A 6375-nucleotide genomic window follows, 5' to 3' on the forward strand; every position below is an offset into this window, starting at 1 on the left:
TGAAGCAGACAAGAAGCGGGCAGCATTGCAAGGGGGATTTATTTCTTACACTGGAGACAGCCAGAGTTCAGATAGGTTGAAAGAGGAGATTAAAAGACAAGCAGCTGGGAAACGGAGAGGGAAAATAAATAAATAAATAAATAAAAAGGATGAAAAAGGAGATTTGAAAGTCTGATTCAACCAAGGCGGGCTCAGGCCCTGTTTTCCTCTTTCCCTCTGAGAATTGCAGCTCAGGTCAAGCTTGCACTGCCCCATTTACAGGCGTTTTTTCCCTTTCTCTTTCCGTTAAGGCATGTGGCATCAGAGGGAAGGAGGGGCCGAGGTTTGGTCCTGCGCCGTGCCAGGGGAACGTCAGCGTTCCTGCCATATTTCCCCACCCGGGGCAGGGTGTTCTGGGCATGGCTTCGTTCCCAGGCGGTGACTCCACGCGTGCTCATTGCCACCCACCCTCCACCCCGTCGCTCCATCAGTTCCTCCTGCCTTCATTTTTCCGAGCAGCCCTCCCTCGGCAGCATCTCCACGTGCTTGCGGCCCGAGCTGCCACATCACAAAGGGCTGGCTTCAGGGCAGGCGCGCTGAACGGGCACGCAGCGGGAGCACTCTGGAGGAAAAGCAATGCCAAATGGGGGACAGACAAAAGGAGAAAACTGCGCAGAGATACCGCGGCCGTGGGGTCCCCAGGCTGGTGTGCTTGGGGGCGCAGAGCTGAAAAGGCCACAGAAAACCTGGATTTAAACCCATAATGTGCAACGCTCCCGGAGCTCGCAGGGGCAGTTTCATAATTCACCTTGATTCGACTGGCCCACTTACCCCGAGAGCATCCACTATTGCTTTTCCCATCCCCAGTCCTTCGCAAGCAGGAGCCAGTCGTGCTGTGCAATGCTTATATAAGGGGTCGGGTGCAGATGCTGCAAAATCCCTGCTCTGCCCCAGGTGCCACCGCACTGCATTAGCCCAGGACCCTTCTGGAGCGCCAGGTCTGTCCTCATGGCGGTTATAAAAGGTTCTTGAACACGTTGGCTTCTTCCCGCAGCTATTCTTATCGCTCCCGCCTTCTCAGTCTTCATTCTTCTGCTTAACTGCATGAGAAGGTACAGGGGATGCAGATCTTCACTGTGCTTACAGAGGGTTGCAGAGGACTTCTAAGCACTTACACTCCTCTGTGGCAGTGATTTGTCATCACTGTTCTTGTTTCTGTGTCCTTATTCTCGGGTTAAGAGGCCAAGATTCCTAGGAAACAGCAAAAAGTGATAAAATGAAATGAGCTTTCTCCCCCCTCTTCTTCTGAAGCCTTTCTCATATTTCTGTGTTGTTGTTTTGTTGTTGTTGTTGTTGCTTTCATTTTTTCTTTTTCCTTACTGAAGTATTTTTAAGTGAAGCAGATCTTTGTTGCTTAGGAAATCCTGTTCCTGCTGCTCCTATTTCTCACCCCAAATCGCGGTGTGACCGCCTACATTTAAACAGGGATTGCAACCAGAGGAATTATCTTTGCTCCGTCGGTAAACGTTGCTGCACGCTACGGCTGTAACAAAGCCATCATATTTCACTCGGCGAGAAGACAGAATTTCAGCGGTTAATTAATTGACTTGTTTCATCAGTCCATGGGGAGGACCTTCCTTCTGGAAGATGCTCTGTAAACTGAAGGAACTATTAAACAATACGAGACGTGATTTAGGTAAAAGAGACGTCAGGCAAAAGCTTCAAGCAAAGCACCCTCAGAGTGCATTCGGGGACAGGCTGGGTTCAACGCTGTGGGCTGCCTCCCTGCTGTCTGGGTCCGGCCAGGCTGAGCACAGGGACAACAAACGATTGCACAAGTCCTACAATAAACAGATGCAACTTTTCTAATCTGATTTGGACTATCAGGCCAGTTTCCAGTAGGTTCCTCACCCCGAATGGCACCCTCAGGACTATTCCAAGGTTGTGTTGAATTTTAATAAAATATCCCACTCTCGGCTCTGGATTCAGATAATACCGGTGTTGCAGGACCAGCTATAACCTCCCCAGACTTCTCTTCCTTCCTCATATTTCTCTAAGGGTCAGTAAGAGCTCTTCTAAGCCCAGCTGTCCATTTATTTACAGAATTGTTTTCAATTCTTTCTTTCTCTCCTGTGCTGACAGACAGATGGACACTGTATTCAAAACATCCTTCCCCACCGGCCGCTTTTCTGCAGCGTGGCTGTGGTTAAGTCCACGCCAAAATCTGCGTGTGCCAAGTTGGTTTCTAGGATTTCCCCCTGAAGATACACCTCTTCCCAGGGAGAGGGTTCCAGCTCCTCTTGCATCTTGGCAGAAATAACCGAGTCCACCTGCCTGCATGATTCAGCAAGATACTCGCAATATGTTCCAGCCAGGTTCATGCACCTGGAAACCAGGGGAGCAGATGGATTTCCAGGCAGTGCTCTCAAGTCCCCTCGACACTGCTGCTTTTAATTGAGTGGTCACATTTTCCTGCATCCCCATGCCGAGCAGTGGCTGCCAGCGAAGCTGCCTGCTTCACCTCTGCCCTCGCTTCCTTCCTGTTGAGCACAAAGAGCACACTCAGCTGCAAAGCGACCTGAGCTACAGCTACGTAAACAAGGTGACGCGGAGTAATGCAGAGCCACCGGTGCTCCCGTTCCTTCCGTGAAAAACAAATCCTTGCCCAAGGACCCGAGTTAGAGCCAGGAGAGGGGCTGAGCTATGTCTTGGTTAATTTTCCTGCTCCTGCCAGGGATAGAAGCCCCTTGAGAGCCTGGGAGGGCTTTGTCATTTGGAGACCCGTGGTGACTTTCCTCTCCTGGATGGTGTTTCCATCTCAGAAACACCCCTCCCTCTTTCTGCTCTTGCAACTGAAATAGCCGGCTATCTTCAGAGTCCCCTTACCCACTCTTTTCTTTTTTATTATTATTATTATTTTTTTTTTTTTCTGGCATCTTTGGTCATCGTGTGCTCACAGCGACTGTTATCCCAGCTGCTTCCAGCTCCAAAGCACCGTTCCAGCAATGAGAGCTCATTCAGCCCCTGGGAAACCTGCCCGGCCCCTCTTGTCCATGGGTCCTGCAAGCAGAGCTCAGCAGGTGAAGCGGCGTTAGCAGCGCTGTGAGCTGCTGAAGTGATGCTGAGAAGCTTTAGTAGGCTCAGCATCCTGCCTGCCGCAGGCAGAATTGGACTCGGTGGCAGGTTGCTGCCCTGGAAGGAGCTCCTCCGTCCTCCTCGACCCTTCCCTCCGGGCAGGCCCCGGGCTTGCGGCAGCAGTCTGTAGCAACAGCACGTGTTTCATCAGGGAGGAAAAGCAGTCTGAAAAACCCAAACCACAAACCCCACAGTGAAAATGCTGCAGCATTTCTTGAGAGCCTACTTTGTCACCTCAACAATTCAGCTTGATGTAAAACAGTGTCTTGCTCGAATCAATGAGAGGAAAAAGCTGCAGACCTTGTCGCTGATTCCTGAGTCTTTGGCTTCCTTATTGCTGTTCGTCTGATCTATTTTAGTACCCAAATGCACCGAAACCATGAAGTAATCCCACAGAATAGTTTTGAACACCTTCGGTGAGATCAATAGACTATGTGAAATTAAAGACGCTTTAGCAATCTGATGAAAAGTAAGGCTGATTTTTTTTTCTTCTTGCTCATGTTTCATAGCTCAGCTTCTGATGTGAAAACGAACATGCGTTCACATGCACAGCACACTGTGCTGCTTTCACAAGCACCTTTATTGCACTGCTCAGTTAGAAATTGGTACGCTTTTGCTCCGACCGCGACCAGATAAATCTAGATGTCTCATTTAAATAACCTTCGCTGTTCTTCCTGTTAAGACAACAATAATGCAAACAGATCACATTCTCTAATCCTACGTAATGCCTTATGTAAAACCACTTAACGTTCCTTTTAAGGCTGGGACCCATCCAGATGAAAGATGCTACATAAAAGCACATTCCTTAACGTGCTTGACCAGAAAAGCAGCGTGGTCCCGGGTGGAAAATACAGAATGGAAACCAGCGTGTGTGCAGGAGGAGATGGCTGGAAGTGTGCAGTGTCAGGCCATGTCTTGGACCGTGCGCTTCGCACAACTCGTTTACCTCAATTTTTGTAATCATAAAGTGGCTGTAATAATACAGACCTGGTGCTGCTGTTATGTATGTACACTTTCCAGAAGCGCTTCCAGCAGGGCCTGAGACCCAGCTGGGGAAGATGGAATAAAGCACGGATCACGAGGCAGTCTCTGAGTTCACTGTACAGCACTGGCAATGTGCTACAGGAAACTAAACCTCCAGGTGGGACGTGAGGACTAACGGAGCGAGGGCAAAATAGTGGTCAGTAAAGGAGGCTTTGCATTCAATTGCAGCCATCGGAAGGCCCTTGGATCCGCAGGACGTTCTAGGAGGCCAAGCCTTAATGCACCATCTGCTACTGGAAAACGAAACGGCCTCTTTCCTGTGCTGTCTTCTGATGTCTTGACAAGAGCAGAAAATCAGTAAAAGGAGGAGCGGTGCTCGAACCCTTGGCCAAGGAAGAGGGAAAAAAAAAAATGGTCACAAACAGCTCGCTATCAGGAGTGCAGGAAGCTAATTTATGGGGGAGAGGTAATTGTTTTGTTAAAAATCGCTGGAGGAAATACAGCTCCCTAAAGGGTAAATAGTTTTTTCTTTATTTGCTGGGTGTTCAGGAAAACTTACGTATTTATGTTGGAGAGAATATACAGGATGTAGAAGGCTTTCAGAGTACAAGGGGAAATTAAATGCGAATCTCTTTAAGTTAGCAGTCACATGCTTCCCCGCCTCTTTGGAAGCAAGATAGTTTACATTTCGGAGCCTGCTTCTGAAACACACCGTTTCAAATGAGCCCATAAATCAAAACCCAATAAAATCAGACGCGACTGTGCAATTCCCGAGCGCCTGCATAAGTTGTCTTTAGTTTAACCTCAAACAGCCCAATAATGCTAATGAGTTATGCTGGAGAGCCTGGGTTTTGAAGGAAAAGCTTATGCAATCAGCTGTGCTGTTTCAGGTACGTGCATGTGGCATTTCCAAATGTGCTGAAGTAAGCTAAAAATCCATTTTGAACCGGGAATCAGCACCTAGCTACTTTGTCAACAGACTGGATTGGACCCGGTTGGGCTGTCTGCCTGCCAAGGAGGCAGAATCTGTTCTCAAGTGTCCAGCGTCCTGAACACCGTAAAGGCTTATACATCTGGCATCCATTTATTTTTTTCTACCTAGCTTTTGCAAACATATTTCCTGCATTGAGTATGTGGTATTTCTTGCACCTAGAAAATCACACCTCCTTTTAGGCCTTAATGATTTTACTGTGCAAAGACTAATGCTAATTCCAGCATTCCTCTACCCTTGCCCCAATTTATTAAATTGTTTAGCACTCGAGAGACCATGGGTGGGTTTTACTCAGAAATTCGGCTGTTTTGCTGAAAATTATTCTCCAAAGGCAGAAAGGCAGATACAGAATTCCTGCCATCTCACAGTTCCAAAGAAGCGCTTCTGAGTTTAGGAGCCCAAGGAGACGAGCCCCAGCAGGCCCGAGTTAATTCTTGCGTGACTATCATGGCACTGGCTGCCTGTGGTGCTCGATTTGCCCACGACAGGCGTAACGTGACGACGTGGCTGCGAGGTTGCAATCCAGATCACAAAAATCTGGGAAGCCCTACTCGTCCCATGTCCCTGCTGTGTGGCAGCGGGTGAATCGCCCTCGTCCCCGTGCTGGGAGCTGGGTCTTGCTGTGTGATAAGCCCTCCCAGGGCCTACGCAGCTCAGGCGTCGGACAGAAGGCTCAGCCAGGTTTGGGCAGCAGTGTACACACGGTATAGGTTTATTTATGTGGTGAGCTGAGGCTGGAGGCTCTCCTCCTGCCTCACAAGGCGGCGGGCAGCCCAAGCACCGTGTGCTCCCCCCGGGGGGCTCACAGCCGCTGCCCCCTCCGGCCTCAGGAGCCTCGGGAAAGGGCCTGAAGGCACAGCAGGGCCCGGGGCAGCGGCGGGGGCCGGCCGGGGAGGGAAGAAGGAGGAGGAGGAGGAGGAGGAGGAGGAGGAGGAGGAGGAGGAGGAGGAGGAGGGCGGGCAGGCGGCGGGCGGCCGCGCTGTGGCGCTGCGGCGTCGCGGAGGCCCGGCCCGGTGCCGTCCGTCCCGGCCTGGCCCGTCCCGGCGGTGCGTGCGGGAGGAAGAGGAGGAGGAGAGGGAGAGGAGGAGGAGGAGGCCGAGGCGCTCGCTCTCCGCCGGGACAAAGGGCCGCGGGTGCGCAGGCAGGGCCCGGCCCGGCCTCCCCGCGGGCCTCCAGGGGCCGCCCCGCCGCTGCCCAGCCGCTGCCCGCCGCCCTTGGGCGCTTCCCCGGCGCCTCGGGGAAAGGCGCTGCGGCCGGGCCCCAACGGCCGTGCCAAGCGTTCCTCC

The 6375-nt window shown here is 51.4% G+C and overlaps 1 long non-coding RNA gene across 1 annotated transcript; it reads right to left on the bottom strand.

Moving 5' to 3' along the window:
* LOC118168054 lies at positions 1 to 2159 on the bottom strand. Its single transcript, XR_004751341.1, has 2 exons — positions 1360 to 2159; positions 1 to 1230 (listed from the first exon to the last, which is right to left on the bottom strand). It is a non-coding gene; the product is annotated as an uncharacterized LOC118168054 (long non-coding RNA).
* Positions 2160 to 6375: the final 4216 nt, after the last annotated feature.

The sequence above is a fragment of the Oxyura jamaicensis genome, chromosome 5 (genome assembly GCF_011077185.1).
Source record: "Oxyura jamaicensis isolate SHBP4307 breed ruddy duck chromosome 5, BPBGC_Ojam_1.0, whole genome shotgun sequence".
NCBI classification, from domain to species: Eukaryota; Metazoa; Chordata; class Aves; order Anseriformes; family Anatidae; genus Oxyura; species Oxyura jamaicensis.